Here is a 19,038-nt window from a genome sequence, read left to right as displayed (position 1 = left end):
GTGTGACCAAGGGCCTGGTCACGTGTTGATCAAGGAAATGAGGCCAAAGGGTAGCTAACTGTTAAGTCACCCAGGATTAGGGTGGCCACATAAAATTGTTGAGGCTGGGACACTTTTAAGGGTACCAAAGTGCTAACTGGATGAGAAATCAGGAAACAGGTGTAATGCATGACTCTTCCAGGCAAACAGAATGATAAGATTTAAGCCCATCTTAAAGGAAGATTGGGAGTCAGGTGTCAGGGTTTTGGAATGAGAGAGCAGGAGTGACTGGGATTTGGGAAGATGACAGTCTGAAGAGGTGAACAGAATAGTTTACTCAAATGGCATGAGCCTCGAGAAAAATGTGTTTGCTCTTCGTTTTGTTTTGAAAAAAAAGCTGAGCCACTAAAATGTCTGCAGGTAGCAATGGGGAGCACAGAGAACAGCAAACCCACCTTCTGAACTTACGGTGCATGGAGTGTGAGAGAATAAACTACTTTCCCTTAGGAAAGTTTTAGTGGAAAGTCTGCAAGGGCAAAGTTAAAGCCCCAGGTAGAGGAACGCTCCAGAAAGAGCTTCAAGACACAGGAGTGGCAGTGAACGAGTTTGGGAGATGGCTGATTGAATCACAGGCAAGGAAGAACCGAATGTCCTGGAATGATGATGTGGGAGAAAATTCTCCAGGTGGCATCCTCTTTGGGTAGGGACTCCCAGGAATATCTCTGCAGAGGGTGGCTAGTGGCTAGAGAATGCAGGGGAACTCAGTTTACTTAATTGAACTGGATTTTTACTGTGTTTCTTACAGCCTCACTCTTTTGGCATGTCTACCAAGTCCAACATTGTATTTTTGCCCATTTCCTCCAGGCTAAAGAGCGCTTTCACCTTTTTGCAGGGACCTGGGTTGACTTGAAGTAAGAATCCTGCTACTTTTTTTTTTGGAGTGGTGAGGTATTTTTTTTCCTTTGGTTGAGCACTTTGTAAAGTTTTGCCCATTTATTTTATTTGGCTTGCTCTTAATAGTAAGGAATGTTTCTTTCTGATATAAATATCTAACTTTTATGCTGTCTGCAGCAGACTGTATTTTCCAAAGATGGCCAGGACCATCTCTCCCTTCCCCATCAAGAGCTGGAATCTGTTTCTTTCCATCCCCCTTGAATCCAAGCAGGCTCTGTGATTGCTTTGACCAAATGAAGGCAGCAGAAATGGTGGTGGACTTTGCACTTAACTGGCTCTTTCCGCCCTGAGGTGAGAGAGGCCACATGGGGCAACATTGAAGCATCAGATGTGAGGTGAAGGCGCCGTCTTGGGCGCCCAGCCCCTGTCCGGCCTTCAGAGGACTCCCGCCCCAGCTCTTATCTAAATGCAGCTGCATGAGAGACCAGGGGGAAGAACCACCCAGCTGAGCCCAATCAACCCACAGATCCCTGAGAGATTATGGTACATAGCTGTGTGAACCTCTAGGTTTTGGCTTATTCACAGCTGGAGATACTCAAGATAACCATCTTGGGCACCTCTGCTTCTCATTTTTCTGTCCTGGTAAAGCTCCTGTGCTTTACTTTATAAAATATAAATTGGTAATAAAAAATAACTCTGCTCATGATTTCTATTTTAATCATAACATGCATATGTAATTAGTATGCTATTACTAGTTATATGTTTTCCATATAGTATATATTTTTCCTCTTGCCTGTTAACCAGACTCTCCCTCTGCCTGACCCGCTCAGTCCTCTGGCCTTTGTTCATCTCCCTCAGCCAACCCCTTCCTGCTCCACCCCAGTGACAGTCAGTGGGAGGAGAACAGAAAGGAAAGGATGGAAGAATAGCCCCAGGAGGAGAAGGCTGGGGAAGAAGAGAGAGCCCGAGAAGGCTTGGGAGAGAATTTTAGGTGGGGAGCTGAGAACAAAGCAAGGAGAAAGATGTTTGGGGACACTGCAGGGTATGAGAGAGGCAGAGTGTGAGAAGAAGGGGTAGAAGGGGGTTTTAAGAATGGTGGGCTTGGTTTAAAATTAAATGTGGCTGTTAGTTTTTTTGCACTGACACCGCACAGAGGCTATGCCCGTGGAAGCCCAGTGTTAGGTTACTTAATAAGCATTAACATCCGTGACATATTGAGATACATATGCATACACTGTCTCCCCAGAACTTGTGTCTCTAAAGCAGTTATCATTGCTACCTAGTATCATTGGCTGAAAGTATGAAACAGTTAGGGATTGATTTATAAGGAACCAAATCCATTCAAAGTGGCTCAGGCGCAAAGGAGAAGTTCTTGGAGAAAAGCTCTGACAGCTCATTGAACTCAGGAAGTATATCTGGGTCTCTTGAGAGACTACGCTAAGAACCAGAGGATCACTAGGAATTCTCTCCATCTCTTGTTTTCTTTTCTTGTTTTTTTTTTTTCAATTTAAAAAATTGTGGTAAAAATACATACGTAAAATTTATCATCTTAACCATTTTTAAGTGTACAGTTCAGTGGTATTAAATACATTCATACTGTTGTGTGACCATCACCACCATCCATCTCCATAGCTCTTTTCATCTTGCAAAACCAAAGCTCTGTACTTACTGAACCCTAATTCCCCAGTCTCCCCTCCTCCAGCCCCTGGTAACCCCCTTTCTGCTTTCTGTCTCTATGAGTTTGACTAAGTGTCTCATATAAATACATACAGTGTTTGTCTTTTTTTTTTTTTTTTTTTTATAAATTTATTTATTCATTTATTTATTTTTGGCTGTGTTGGGTCTTCGTTTCTGTGCGAGGGCTTTCTCTAGTTGTGGCAAGCGGGGGCCACTCTTCATCACGGTGCGCGGGCCTCTCACTGTCGCGGCCTCTCTTGCTGCGGAGCACAGACTCCAGACGCGCAGAGCTCAGTATTTGTAGCTCACGGGCCCAGCTGCTCCGTGGCACGTGGGATCTTCCCAGACCAGGGCTTGAACCCGTGTCCCCTGCATTGGCAGGCAGACTCTCAACCACTGCGCCACCAGGGAAGCCCCAGTGTTTGTCTTTTTGAAACTGGCTTGTTTCACTTACATGTTGTCCTTAAACTTCATCCATGTTGTAGCATAAATCAGAATGTCCTTCCTTTTCAAGGCCGAATAATATTCCATCGCTTGTGTATACACATTTTGCTTATCCATTCTTTCATCCGTGGACACTTGTTTTACTTCCACGTTTTAGCTTTTGTGAGTAAAGCTGCCATGAACATGGGTATGCAAATATCTCTTTGAATCCTTGCTTTTAATCATTTTGAGTATATATCCAGAAGTGGAATTGTTGGATCATATGGTAATTCTATTTTTAATTTTTGAGGAACTGTCATGCCGTTATCCACAGTGACTGTACAATTTTACATTCCCACCAACAGTGCACAAGTGTTCTGATTTCTCCACATCCTGTTTGTTTCTAGTAGCTATGTTAACAGGTGTGAGGTGGTATCTCATAGTAGTTTTAATTTGCATTTCTCTAATGATTAGTGACATTGAATATTATTTCATGTGCTTGTTGACCATTTGTATATCTTCTTTGAAGAAATGTCTATTCAAGTCCTTTGCCCATTTTTGAATTGGTTTGTTTTTGTTGTTAAATTTTAGGAGTTCTCTATATATTCTGGATATTAATCTCTTATTATATATGTGAATTGCAAATATTTTCTCCCATTCTATGGGTTGTCTTTTTACTCTGTGACTTGTTTTTTGATGAACAAAAGTTTTCAATTTTCATGAAGTTAAATATGTCTATTTTTCCTTTGGTTGCCTGTGCCTTTGGTGTCATAGCTAAGAAATCACTACCAAATCCAATGTCATGATTTTTGCCCTATGTTTTCTTCTAAAGTTTCATAGTTTTACATCTCATATTTAAGTCTTTGATCCATTTGGAGTTGGCTTTTGTGTATGTTGTTAGGTAAGGGTCCAGCTTCATTCTTTTGTATGTGGATATCCAGTTTTCCCGACACCATTTTTTTTAAAAGACTGTCTATTCCCCATTGTATGGTCTTGACACCCTTGTCCAGAATCATTTGGCCATATATGTGAGGTTTGGTTTCTGGGCTTTCTCTTCTATTCCATTTGTCTATATGTTTATCTTTATGCCAGTACCACACTGTTTTAATTACTATAGCTTTGTAGAAAGTTTTGAAACCAGGAAGTGTGGGTCCTCCAGATTTTTTCTTCTTTTTTCAAGATTGTTTTGGCGATCCAGAGCCCCTTGGGATTCCATATGGGCTTTAGGATGGGGTTTTATATTTATGGGAAAATGTCATTAGGATTTTGATAGAGTTTACATTGAATCTGTAGATTATGTAGGGTAGTGTTGACATCTTAACAATACTAAGTCTTCCAATTCATGAACATGAGTTGCATTTCCATTTATTTATTTCTTTAATTTCTTTCAACAATGTTTTCCTTGTACAAGTCTTTCACCTCTCTGGTTAAATTAATTCCTAAGTACTTTATTCTTTTTGATGTTATTGTAAATTAAATTGTTTTCATAATTTCCTTTTCAGATTGTTCATTTTTAGTGTATAGAAATGCAGCTGGTTTTTTCATGTTGACTTTGTATCCTGCTACTTTGCTGAATTCATTTATTAGTTCTAACAGTGTGAGTCTGTGTGTGTGTGTGTAATCTTTAGGATTTTCTACATATAAGATCATGTCATCTGCAAACAGATAATTTCACTTCTTCTTTTCCAATTTGAATGTCTTTTATTTCTTTTTCTTGCCTAATTGTTCTGGCTAGAACTTCTAGTACGATGTTGAGTAAAAGTGGTGAGAGTACACATCCTTGTCTCGTCCTTGATCTTAGAAGAAAAGCTTTGAGACTTTCACCACTGAGGATGACGTTTGCTGTGGGATTTTTGAAAGGGATTTCATTGAATCCATAGATTGTTTTGGATAGTAGGGACATTTTTACAACATTAGTTCTTCCAATCCATGAGCATGGACTATCTTTCCATTTATTTGTGTCTTCTTCAACTTCTTTCCTCAACGTCTTATAGTTTTTGGTGTATAGATCTTTAACTTTTTTCGTTAAAATTTTTCCTGAGTAATTTTGATACTATTGTAAATGGGGATGTTTTCTTTATTTCTTTTTCAGGTAGTTCATTGTTAGTGTGTAGAAATGCAGCTGATTTTTGTATGTTGATTTTGTGTTCTGAAACTTTACTGAATTCTTTGTTTATATCTAACAGTTCTTAGTGGCGTCGTTAGGGTTTTCTATATACATCATGTCATCAGCAAAGAGAGACAATTTTACCTCTTCCTTTCTGAGTTGGATGCCTTTTATTTCTTTGCTTGCCTAATTTTTCTAGCTAGGAATTCCACTACTATGTTGAATAGACGTGGTGAAAGTGGGCACCTTTGTCTTGTTCTTGATATTAAAGGAAAAGCTTTCAACCTTTCACTATTGAGTATAATGTTAGTTGCAGGCTTGTTATTTACGGACTTTATTATGTTGAGGTTTGTACCTTCTTTACCCAATTTGTTGAGTTTATCATGAAAGGATGTTGAATTTTGTTAAATGCTTTTTCTGCATCTATTGAGATGATCATATGATTTTTGTCTTCATTCTACTAGTGTGGTGTATCACACTGATTGATTTGCATATGTTAAACCATACTTGCATCCCAGGAATAAAACCCAGTTGATCATGGTGTATGATTCTTTTAATGTGCTGTTGGATTCAGTTTGCTAATATTTTGTTGAGGATTTTTACATCTATGTTCATCAGGAATATAAACCTGTAAATTTCTTTTCTTGTAGTGTCCTTACTTGGTTTTGGTATGAGGGTAATACTGGCCTCATAAAATGAGTTTGGGAGTGTTGCCTCATTTTCAATTTTTTTGAAGAGTTTGAGTAGAATTAGCATCAGTCTCTCTTTAAATGTTTGGTAGAATTCATCCATGAATCCATTTGGTCCTGGGCTTTCCTTTTTTGGGAGATTTTTGATTACTGATTGATTCTCCTTATTTGTTATTGGTCTGTTCAGATTTTCTATGTCTTCATGATTTAGTCTTGATAGATTGTATATTTCCAGGAATTTACCCATTTCTTCTAAGTCGTCCAATTATTTGGCATATAATTGTTCATTGTAGTCTCTTATGATCCTGTGTATTTATGTAGTATCATTTACATGTATCCTTTTTCATTTATAATTTTAATTATTTGAGTCCTCTCTCTATTTTGGTAAGTCTAGCTAAAATTTGTCAATTTTGTTTATGTTTTCAAAAAAACAAGTTTCATTGATCTTTTTATTATTTTTCTCTTCTCTGTTTAATGTATTTCTGCTCCAATGTTTGTTATCTCCTTTCTGCTGATGCTAACTTTGGACTTAGCTTGTCTTGTTTTTCAGGTTACCAGAGGTGTAAAGTTAGGTTTTTATTTGAGGTCTTTTTTCTTAAGATAGACATTTACTGCTATAAAATTGCCTTTTAGAACTGTTTTTGCTGCATACCATAAGTTTTGGTATGTTGTGTTTCCATTTTCCTTTTCTCAAGATATACTTTGGTTTCCCTTTTGATTTCTTCTTTTACCCAGTAGTTCTTCAGGGGCATGTTGTTTAATTTCCACATATTTGTGAATTTTCTAGTTTTCCTCTTGTTATTGATTTCTAGTTTCACACCATTGTGGTCAAAAAAGATACTTGGTATAATTACAATCTCTCTGGTAAGGGAAGACTTTCACCGTGGAGGGGCAGACACCGGCGCATGCTATGACCCCAGGTCTAGTGGTGCATGTTGCCAAGTGCAGGGGCGTGTGGTGGCACCCGGTCTGGGGGAACATGATGGCTCACTGACTTTGGCTGTTGGGTGCCACAGCATCATGTGTGGTCCTCGGTGAGCACTGCATGAGGAGCAGGGAAAGGTCTGCAAAGGCTGCAGGAGCTATTGGGGTCCTCAGCAGTGTCTCCAGGTTCAGTGGATAGGGACTAGGGCAAGCAGCAGCAGGGGCTGGCACTGGTGGTGTGCACATGCCTGGCTGTGGTGGCTGGCTGCAGGTGCCTGTGGAATGGAAGCCGGTGAAATCTGCGAGGGGTCTCTGGCGGCTCTGCTGGATGTTGGTTTCTTCGGTAGTGAAGGCTGCTGGGTCTGTGTCTAGAGCAGGTCCCTGAGAAACCATGATCCTTCCTGCTGTATGGCTACTCTTGGTAGCCTCTGATTTTATCATTCCTAGTCATTTGTATATATCTCAGCTTTGCTGGTCTCTGGTTGGGGTAAAACTGAAGTGGGACCTTTCTGGGGGGCCCAGAAAGACTGGGAAGCTGGTTTCTCTCCCTGCTCTTCCTCTTCCTGTGAGGGGAACTGTTTCTAATGGAGTTCTCTCTTGATGCTTAGCAATGCTGTCCTGGGGGATGGGATCGTGCAGGCAAAATGAGGCTGTCTTCCTTCCCGTTTTGTGTGGTTATTCTCAAATTTTTTTTGTTCCACTGTGTTAAATTTCGTCAGTGAACTCCAGAGCTCTCCCAGTGCTGTTTTTGTTTGTAGATAGCTGTCTAATTATTGATCTTTGTTGGGCTATGGAGACTAGAGTCCCCATACTCTGCCATCTTGGTTACTTCATTCTCCCTGATAGACATTAAAATATATGTAATATATACACACATATTAGATACATGAAAACAAAGCTAGCTCCCTCTTTCATACTGTATACAGAAAGAGTAAAGAAATTAATATTAGAAAATGTTAGCACAAGTTCGTGTGCCTGATGCATGGTGAGGCCAAACAAACTGAAACGTTGGAGTTTGGAGCAGAGAAAGGTTTATTGCAGGGCTATGCAAAGAGATTGGCGGCTAATTCCTCTGAATTAGTAATAGAAAACACATAAGGAAAGAAAGGGCAAAGGTGATTCATTGAAGATAAAATTTAAATAACTAATAAATATATGAAGAGATACTCAAACTGGCTAGAAGTCAGGTTGGTGAAAGTTAAACAAGGAGTTTATTTTATTTATTTATTTTTTTTGCGGTACGCAGGCCTCTCACTGTTGTGGCCTCTCCCGTTGCGGAGCACAGGCTCCGGACGCGCAGGCTCAGCGGCCATGGCTCACGGGCCCAGCTGCTTCGCGGCATGTGGGATCTTCCCGGACCGGGGCACGAACCCACGTCCCCTGCATCGGCAGGCGGACTCTCAAGCACTGCACCACCAGGGAAGCCCAGGAGTTTATATTTTTAAATCATGTAATTGGCAGGGAAAAAAAAAGAAACAAAGGGGAGGGATCATACTGTGTGCTGTCAGGGTTGCAGGAAAGCAGATATTCTCTTACTTTGCTTCTGGAAGTAGTGAATTGCTGTGCCTTTTCTGAATGTAATCTGACCACATCTACCAAAATAAAAAAACTCATTCTCTTTGGCAGAGGGATTCCAGTTTGGAAATCTGTCTTATGGAGATAGTGGTATGTAAAGCCATATGTTCCTGGATATTTGTTACAGCTTTGTTTATAGTGGCAAGAAAACTGAAAATGATTATGTTGGCAGTTACTAGATGACTAATTTAGGAGGATGTTAAAAAACCAAAGATTCATTCACGAGAAGATTCTGATATGGAGCCATGTCTTGTGACCTTGTTCCTGTAGCAAAAACTGTGCCAGGGGAGGAAGTGCCTTGACCTTGATTTCAATATTTTACAAGAATTACTTTTTATCTTTGAGACTTCTCTACGTGAAGTTTAGGTATCTGTGTTTATCATTATCTGTTCTGCTTTGCTTAGGTGTGGAGTTTGGAAATTCTTTCCGATAGAGGGAGGATTGCCTAGATGTACAACTAAATAATCCTGGGGCCTTGTACATGCTAAACAGAGTGTGCTTTATCTCTACAACATATTTATGTGTATAGATATATAATTTTTATATCTTGGTATATCAATATATATGATATTAGATATAGATATGATATGGATGTGATATGCATTGACAGAGCTGGGGAGTGTCCGTGATTGTTATTATCAAATGAGAGAGGCAAAGTGCTGAGAAATATCCATAATATGCTGTCATTGTTGTGAGATCAGATACATTCCCTATATATTAGCATTTATTCATATTAATTTGGGGAAATTTGTTGAGGAAATAACATCAGCTTATTAAAATCAATTTTTTTAGCACATAGTATGTCTTTCACTTTACAAATCTCAGATAGTTTCTCCTGTTGCAACGAGCATGTATTAATTAATTTTTGTAAAACACACAGACTGTAATCTTTGCTGAACTGCAAATGGATTAGTAAGTTTCTGGACTTTTGGGGGGAAATTCTAGTTCTAACCTTGCCTTCCTTTTACCCATCAGTATTCTTTTGGGAATTCCTCAACATCTGCCTGTGAGTTCTTAGGAAACACAAAGATATTTTAATAGTTACAAGGCAGAATGTAATTTAGAAGGTCAATTGGATGCAAAGGAATTAAACAATGTATTTAAAAGCCAAAATGACTTGTTAGGTTCATTGGATTTTCTGGATGCTTCCTTTAATTAATACAGGTAACTGACCCAATTCAAAAAATGTTAAAGCTAGTTCTCTGATTAAGCAGAAACTCCCTCAGAGTTGATGGCAGGAATTCATTATCAGGGTTAAATTCTATTTTATTTTCTCCCTGAGGCAGAGTTCATTTCTCAATGGTAGAAAAGAGGAATGAAAGAGTGTGGTCCACAGCACCTCCCTTTGTGGGTATGAGCTCACTGAGCAGAGACAGGGAGCTTCTGCTTCCCCCTCTTACTTCAGAGCCTAGAGCAAGGGCTTCTGCTTTTTCATCATTCCTCCCCATCATTAGTTACTAGGAAGAAAGGAGATGATTCAGGGTGAAAAACTGCAAATGTGGAGGGAGGAGTGTATTTTAATTAGAGATGAGAAGGCTGATAGAAGGCTTGATTACTCTCTTTAAGTTTTTGAGAATTTTTAATGAGATATGTATTGGAAAATTTGTTGATTGAAGATAAAAGCCTGAACAGGTGAGTCTAGACTGATTGATGCCTTGAGTTTCCTGTGGTACTTTTCTATTTATCAACAAACAACCTGGGAGTTACCTGACCATGCAAGTCCTTTTTGGAGAGGACAGCTGTTATCATTTAACTCTGTTGCCCGATTAGGTTAGATTGTCCTTTGGGACATGTCTGCAATTTTTGGAGTCCTTCCTGAACTTGGAATTGTATTTAGTTTGAATTTGATACATTTAGGAGAGCTCATGGGAATTTACAGTGTGGTTAGTTTACAAACAAATTATTGCATTAAAAAAATTGGCATTTGTGGTTCAGAAGTTTTGTTGGTTTTGATTTTGCTTTTTTTTTTCTCCTCTCCTTGGGCTAGTAAATTTTTTTAGACTGGATAATAGCTTTAGAATTTGGGGTTAAAAAATAACAACAACAACAAAAGAATGAAAAAGAGTGAAGATAGCTGAAGGGACACCAATCTCAGAAGGATGCAAGAGAAAGAGGCAGAAAGTTTTTTTTGAAGAAATAATGACTAAAACCTTCCCTAACCGGGGGAAAGAAACAGATATTAGATCCAGGAAACCCAAAGAGGACCAAAGAAGATGAATCTAAAGAGACCCAGACTGAGACATATTATAATTAAGTTATCAAAAGTTAAAGACAAGAAGAGAATCTTAATAGCAGTAAGAGAAAACCACCTGTTATGTACAATATATCCCCATAAGTCTATCACCAGACTTTTCAGCAGAAACCTTGAAAGCCAGAAGGGCATGGGGAGATATATTCTAAGTACTGAAAGGATACAACTGGCAATTAATTAAGAATATCTGGCAAAGTTGTCTTTCAGAATTGAAGGAGAGACAGTTTCCAAATAAACAAAAGATGGAGGAGTTCATCACCACTAGACCAGTCTAACAAGGAATCTTAAAGGGATTTCTTCAAGTTGAAATGAAAGGACACTAATTAGTAACATGAAAACACATAAATGTATAAAACTCACTGGTAAAGGTAAATATATAGTTAAATTCACAATAACCTAATATCATAATGGTAGTGGGTAAATCACTTACAGCTCTAGTATAAAAGTTAAAAGACCACTGGAAATCTTTGTCAGGGCAATTAGGCAAGAAAAAGACATAAAAGGCATCCAAATTAGAGAAGGAGTAGAGCTATCCCTGTTGCAGAAGATATGATATTATATATTTAAAAAACCCTAAAGATGCCACCAGGAACTGTTAAAACTAGTAAATAAATTCAGTAAAGTTTTAGGATACAAAATCAATACACAAAAATCAGTTGTGTTTTTATATAGTAATAACAAGCTATCAGAAAGAGAAATTAAGAAAACCATCCCATTTACAGTTTCATCAAAAAGAATAAAATACCTAGAAATAAATTTTAACCAAGGAGGTGAAAGACCTATACACTGCAAATGATAAGACATTAGGGACAGAAACTGACAGACACAAATAAATGGAAAGATATTTTATGCTCATGAATAGGAAGAATGAATATTATTAAAAAGATAATACTACCCAAAGTAATCTACAGATTCACTGCAGTCCCTATCAAAATTCCAATGGCATTTTTCACAGAAATAGAATAAATAATTCAAAAATTTGTGTGGAACCACAGAAGACCCCCAATAGCCAAGCAATCTTGAAAGAAGAACAAATCTGGAGTCATCATACTTCCTGATTTAAAATTATATTACAAAGGTATAGTAATCAGAAGAGTATGATATTGGCATAAAAATAGACACTTAGATCAATGGATCAGAATAGGGAACCTAGAAATAAACCCACAAATACATGGTCAGTTAATTTATGACAAAGAAGCTGAGAACATACAATGAGGAATGGATTGTCTTTTCAATACATGGTTTTGGGAAAACTGAACATGCAAAAGAATGAAACTGGATCCCCTATCTTACATGATACACAACTCAAAATGGATTAAAGACTTGAATGTAATACCTGAAACCATAGAACTCCTAGAAGAAAACATGGGGGCTAAGCTTCTTGACATCAGTCTTACGATGACTTTTTGGATTTGACCCCAAAAGCAAAGGCAACAAGAGCAAAAGTAAACAAGTGAGACTACGTCAATCTAAAAATTTCTGCACAGAAAAATAAACCATTAACAAAATTAAAAGGCCACTTACCAAATGAGAGAAAATATTTGCTAATCATATATTTGAAAAGGGGTTAATATCCAATATATAAAGAGAACTCGTATAACTCAATAGCAGAAAACCAAACAGTCTGATTTAAAAATGGGTAGAGAAACTAAATAGACATTTCCAAAGAAGACATACAGATACCCAACAGGTACATGAAAAGGTGTTCAACTTCACTAATCATCGGGGAAATACAAATCAAACCACAATGAGATATCACTTCACAGCTGTTAGAATGGCTATTATCAAAAAGGTGAGAGATAACAAGTATTGGAGAGTATGTGAGGACAACAAGTGTACCTTCGTGCACTGTTGGTGGGAATGTAAATTGATGCAGCCACTACAGAAAACAGTATGGAGGTTCCTCAAAGACTTACAAATAGAACTACTGTATGATCCAGCAATTCCACTTCTGGGTATTTTTCCAAAGAAAACAAAAACACCAACTTAAAAAGAAATACGCACCCCCATGTTCATTGCAGCATTATTTACAATAGCCTAGATATGGAAACAACCTAAGTGTCCGTTGATAGATGAATGGATAAAGAAAATGTGGTGTGGGGTGGGGTGTGTGTGTGTGTGTGTGTGTGTGTGTGTGTGTGTGTCTAGGTTTAGATTATTTGAACAATCGATCATCGTGACTTTATTACTGATGTCTTTTGCTGTTGTTAGGGAGCATTCCTGTTGGCACCTACAGAATCTGACTTGTTTACTGTTGTATCAGTACTTAGATCAGCAAAGTGTCTTTTCTAGCTTCTAACTCAGCTAATGAGCACAGAAAGGCAGACTTCATGTCCAGAGGATAATCAAAGGAGCTTTATATGACAGTCTGAAATGTTCAGTTCCAAAGCCAAGTTAAAAATTCTTTATTGTTTCAGCCATGAATAACCAAAATCTTAAGACTATTCAGTGACCCTGGACTGAATAACAAGGACATATAAGAGGGAACCTTGTGCTGTTGATGGGGCTATGAAATCAAGTCTTTGAGATGGAGTTGAAGGGCTGATGAATAAAAGTCTCCGATCTATGAGGCTGTGATTCTTAAGCCTGCCACAGGTGATGCACTTGGCTCTGTGCATGGCTTATTTTCAGCCACATTAAGTGGCAGTGTGCCCGCCAGTCACATTGACATCAGCAGCAGTGTAGGAGCAGACGCAAGTCATGAATATTTTTAAAAATTATTTGTTTATTTTGGCTGCACCGGGTCTCCCTTTTTTTTTTTTTTCAGTTGCAGCATGCGGGCTTCTTAGTTGCGGCATGCATGCGGGATCTAGTTCCCAGACCAGGAATCAAACCCGGGCCCCCAGCACTGGGAGCGCAGAGTCTTACCCACTGGACCACCACCAAGTCCCTCAAGCCAGGAATATTAAAGTCACCAAAACTATACATTTTTTAAAATATCAAAGATAAGAACAGAGGATGTGTCTGAGGTAGTCCACCCTCAGGGAATTTTCATTCAAGAAACATGATCATTATCTTTATATAAATTTAAGTAAATCCTGACATTCAAATATTTCTTAGTGCTTTGAATGCAGTGTTTCTTATTCATATATTTAATCCTGTCAAAGCTAGTTTGCTATAAAGAGATTTCTTGACTGAATGCATTTCAGTATTCCTAGGCTTTTAGTGCTGGGAGGCATCTATTGGGGGTACAAACTATAATTGCTTATACAGTAAATGATCTGTTGAAACATCAGGGATGCTAAACTATGCATGTTATGTACTTAAGTGAATCAGCTGCCATACATAAGAATTAAAGCTACTCAGGAAATAAATAATTTTTCTCTGAGGTTTACAGTTCTTTCAAGTCAGCACTTCAGTAGTTGACTGGTATCTTAGCTTGGACTGTCATAAATTATCAAAGGCTAGGTGGATCAAACAACAGAAATTTATTTTTTAACAGTTTTGGAGACCGGAAGTCCAAGATCAAGGTCTTGGCTGATTTGGTTTCTAGTGAGAACTATCTTCCTGGCTTTCTTGCTATGTTCTCAGATGTATGCACACAGGGTATGGAGTATTGAGGGAGTGGGAAGGGGGTTGGTGGGGAAAGCGAGAGCCCTCTGGTGTCTCTACTTATAAGGACACTAATCCTATCAGATCAGGGCCCCACCCTTTTGACCTCATTTAACCTTATTACTTCCTTAAAGGCACAACCTCACTGGAGGTTAGGGCTTCAACATACGAGTTTGGGGGGAACACAGACAGAAGGCAAGCTACCCTTAACTTTATGGCAGCTGGATGGAACTTTCACATATAATTGGGAGAATTGACTTGATATTGTCATAATTGATATTTGAATGATGGGAGTAGACATATCACAGATTAATGTGAGGTTGCTTTCATATACCTAATTGAGTAATATCAATAGCATTCTTTTGTTGTGTGTGAGCTAATTAACTTTAAAAACACTACTATGTCATTTATTCCCACCACACTCCTAGTGACCATTTGTTGAACATTTAGCATATGACAGATGCTGGCTAAAATGTTTGTATTAATTAATCTGCATGATAACTGTGTTAGGTAGGTAGTATTTTACCCTCTTTATGGTGATCTAGAGAAGTAAATGACTTGCCAAGTTCTCAGGGATTGTTCTGGCAGAGGCCTTGTTTTAACTCTGTTTGGCTATCTCAGAGCTTGTGCCCTTTCCTTACATCACCTTATCTGTTAAAGAGGAACTGCCCTGGGATTCCTCTACCTTGGGATTCTGGGCTGTTTCACTTTCTTCCTATTAACTGGGCATTTATAGCCATAAGACCACGCTATTCACCATATGCTTAGTACTGAAAACACTATCTACTGAAACTCAAGAGAAGTTTTAAGAAGAAATATTTTCAAGGAACCACTTTGAGAGCTGTAGCTGTGTATAACTGAAATGTTAGTATCAAAGTAACTTGGGTCAGGCTGTAGGGCAATCAAGCTGAGCCTGAATGCCCTGATAGTCACATTCAAGTAGACCTGATTGTAAAGTTTTGGTGCTTTATTTTTCACTTGCGGAGTTTGAGTTAATGCCATCCTAAAAATTTACATTAGTTCTTTCCAGTATATGGAGGTGTTTCAGGGCCATAATGCTGGGGCATGGGAATTCACATCAGAATTTACCAACAGCTATCTGTCGAGCAGGAAGTGTCAGATGAACTTCATACAAACATGAAGTTGGCAGGTGCCAGAGCAGATGCTAGCCATGGGCATGAATATGGACTTCTACATGATTTAGGACAGGAAGTGGTAAGATAAAAATATATTAGAGGGCTTCACTGGTGGCGCAGTGATTGAGAGTCCGCCTGCCGATGCAGGGGACACGGATTCGTGCCCCGGTCCGGGAGGATCCCACATGCCGCGGAGCGGCTGGGCCCGTGAGCCATGGCTGCTGAGCCTGTGCGTCTGGAGCCTGTGCTCCGCAATGGGAGAGGCCAAAACAGTGAGAGGCCCACGTACCACACACACACACAAAAATTAGGCTGCCTTGTAGTCTTGTCATTTGAGTTGTTTTTTGATCAGGAGAGTTATGTTATAAAAGGCAGCTCCTAGATTTGGCAGAAGAGTGATGAAGAGGATGGCCAGAGTCTTCATTCACGTAACTTGAGGCCAACACCATATCCTTTAACCAGAGCATAAGCTCCTTCAGGGCAGGACTGGGTCAGATGCTATAATGGTGGATGTAGTGAGAGACACAGGAATTATTTTCCTGAATTGAATGGTAGAGTCCAGTTAATAAATTCTTTCAGATCTTTGGAAAATCTGACAGAAAGCCCTCTCATCAATATTTGATGAGAAAACCTTGCAGCTAGTTCTACAAAGATTACCAGAAAGGTGAAGTTCACAAAAAGAAAGGAAATCAAAAGCTTGAAACAGATTTTCTTTCACATCCACTGTGCTGTTGTTGGCATTTCTTTGCTTCCCTAGTTGAAGCAGAGTGGACTTATCCTGTGTTACTGGCACCACCTGGGAAGTGAAATGGTTCTGAGGACTGTTTACTTGTAGGTTGCAGATGGAAAGGGAAGGACCTGAAAGAATAACTTTACCTGTACTATTACACCAGAAGTGAGAGGCCAGTAGATGTCAGCATAAAGACACAATCCTCCTGATTTCTGTTTCACCCAGATGAAAAGATTGGGTCCTGTTGCTCATATAAACAAGAGCAGGGGGAGCTTCCTCCCTCTCCAGATGCCTGATTCTCCCTCTAGGGATGTGGCAGCCCTTACGACTATTTGCGGAAGAATCATTTCATGCCCTCGGAAATCACCTGTCCACCCTCCCATACACATGACAAGCCCCCACTCTTAGGATTCTTATTCTGCATTTCTGGAGTAGCGTCTTGGATTTTGCATTTTTAATAATCTCTAACGATCGTTCTGATGCACAGCCAGGGTTGAGAACTAATGTCTGAAGGAGTAGTAACAAATCCATGACTTTGCTTCCAAGCATACTTGTTGTATCTAAATGTGTCCTTGGATTTTACTCTGTCTTATGAAATCTATTTGTTGATTTATTGTCATTGTTTCAGTTATTAGTTCATCTATAATTTGCAGAGTCTGCTGTGCCCCAGGAATTGTGCTAAGTGCAGCTAAGGAGGCTACCCCTAAGTGTGGTGGGGGAGATAATAAGAAACAAGTAATTTCAGTATAAAGGGACAGCTCTGATAGAGATCAACTCAGCAGTGAAGAGGAGCTCTTAACCTAGGGAACACAGGCATGGCACAACTAAAATGTGGGGACGAGAGGGCAGGGAAGAAAGCCCAGGCAGGCATGGGTGCCCTTGTCCTTGGTGCTGAACCATTTCTTCCCTGGCTGAGGTAAAGAAGATTTCCCTAATATCTGGTTTCTGATGATTTCTCTACTACCTCTGCCACTAATTCTGAACCAGATGAGGAAAGGGGTAGAAAAAATGAAGGAACCCAGATGTAAGCAGATTAAAGAGGAAGAGACAGCCACTGAGTTATTGAGTTGGTGATGTGGAGTTTGGGGGAGAAGGGAGCAGAGATTTCAAATAATTAATTCCCAAGAAGAAAGTTTCTCCTCTGGAGAGGTAAGATCTCCGGTACTTTCTACAATGCTATACTTATGAAAGCAGAGGCTTTCCGGAAGTGATCGTGATCTGAAATGAGTCCTGAAATTCGCCTCTAGGTGAAGAGGACCCGAGAGGCATTTGGGGAGAGAAAGCCTCTCCCCGAGGAGAGAAAGAAAATATTAACAAAAAAAGAAAAAAACTTGTGTAAGGACCCACACATAACTTAAAATAGCAAGAACATACAGTGTGATAACACGATATAATGGTGAAGATGTAGCTAAGAGTTATGTCATGGATAGTCTTGTATGTGTATATTATTTCATTTGATAGTGTCCCAGAAGTCTCTAAATTATGGCTAATTTAGAAAATGTACAGAAGTATTAGGAAAAAAAGTCATCCATGATCTCCAATGTAAAGAGGACCAAGTTTAGCCTTTGGTATATTTTCTTCCACTCTCTCCTTCTAGTCTCTCTATTATATATATATATATATATACATATATATATATATATATATATCATATATACACTACACATTAGACTATATATATGTGTGTGTGGAGAGAGAGAGAGACTAGAAGAAAAATATATATACTCACATATACCCACAGTATATATTCTTATAATGCATATATGGAGATAAAGGAATATAAAAAGGAGTTGTGGTATTCTTCTGCTGAAATAAAGGCTGAGAATGAAATTTAAGAAATGTTCCTAAGACATGTGCACATTAGTTACCATTGTGAGACTTAACCGGAATTTCCACACTGCTGCTGACCGATGTTGTCCTACGTGAAATGCTGTCTGTCTGTGTGGACCTGTCTTGGAGCTGGACGATTGCTTCTAATTGCCCTTCACCCCAAGAGTCTTCATGGTTTTGAGCTGACTTGGCCATTCTGAATCTACAGGGATCTTAGGAAGTTTCAGGAGCCTTGTGAGAGTCTGTTGTGTGAAGGGCTATAAATTGGAGAGAACTGAATACAGTATAGTTACGTATATGCTGGAATACTGCCACCACTAAAAGTCATGTTTCCAAATGATACTTAATGACACGGGCGTGGCTCACACTCACTTCCCCTTCCTTGGCACACAGGAAGGCCAAATTTCCTAGACTCCGCTTACATTATATTGAGATCATGTGTTTGGATTCTGATCAATATTGGTAAAAGCAGTATTGCCCTTAGATCTGAATGGGACAAGCCTCTACCTGTCTCTGAGCATAGAGAGCCCTGCATATTATAAACACGTGGAAAATAAATATTAAAGGATACATACAAGGTCACCCAGCTAGTAAATGGAAGAATTGGGATTAGAATCTAGGCAGTCTGGCTCTAGGATCTGTGCTTTGAACCATTCCTCTTTCCACCTTTGCTACATGTATAATTATGCCTTAAAAATACCCCTATTATGAATGGTTATATTTGTGGGGTGAAAGAATAGGGATTTTGTATTTTCTTCTTTATGTGTTTCTCTACGTTTTAATCCTCTACAATGAGAAAACATTTATAAGAAAAAGTAATACATGTATCACTATTTTAAAAAAGGAAGATTCCTCTCCATCCCACCCCCCCCGGCATTTGAATAAGCAAATGTCAAGCATATTTTTTTCACTAAGGACTTCATTTTGGATTGATTCAGCCATCCAGCCATTCAGTTAACATTTGTTGACAACTGTGTGCCATTGACTAAGCTGTGTGTTTGGGAGACAAAGTTAAATAGGACAGTTACTGGCTTCAGAGAGCTTACAGTATAACTCTGTGTGGAGTGGGAGAGGGTCCCTGCCCTGGTTCTTCAGCACTGGGAAAGCAACAAAAGTATCATTCAATAGAGGTCTAAGGGCAGTGATGGGAATTGTTTCTCAGTGCAAGAAGCAGTTTTTATGTTTGCAAAACATCACTACTAATTTTCTGGAATCCATTTTCCTTAGATTAAAAAACAGACTTTATTTTTTAGAGCAGTTTTAGAGTCACA

General features: G+C 39.1%; 1 long non-coding RNA gene across 6 annotated transcripts in view; it reads left to right on the top strand.

Moving 5' to 3' along the window:
• LOC116749603 overlaps positions 1–19,038 on the top strand; it is a 42,852-nt gene that overhangs the window by 2,171 nt on the left and 21,643 nt on the right. For 5 of the 6 annotated variants that reach the window (XR_004348656.1, XR_004348654.1, XR_004348655.1 and 2 more), the window contains exon 2: positions 844–890. This is a non-coding gene — a long non-coding RNA (uncharacterized LOC116749603). Of the gene's footprint in view, positions 1–784; positions 891–19,038 lie in introns of all 6 variants that reach the window. The other variant, XR_004348653.1, reaches the window with a different exon arrangement.

This window comes from Phocoena sinus, chromosome 2 (assembly GCF_008692025.1).
Source record: "Phocoena sinus isolate mPhoSin1 chromosome 2, mPhoSin1.pri, whole genome shotgun sequence".
Lineage (NCBI taxonomy): Eukaryota > Metazoa > Chordata > Mammalia > Artiodactyla > Phocoenidae > Phocoena > Phocoena sinus.
This window is presented reverse-complemented; position numbering and strand designations above follow the sequence as displayed.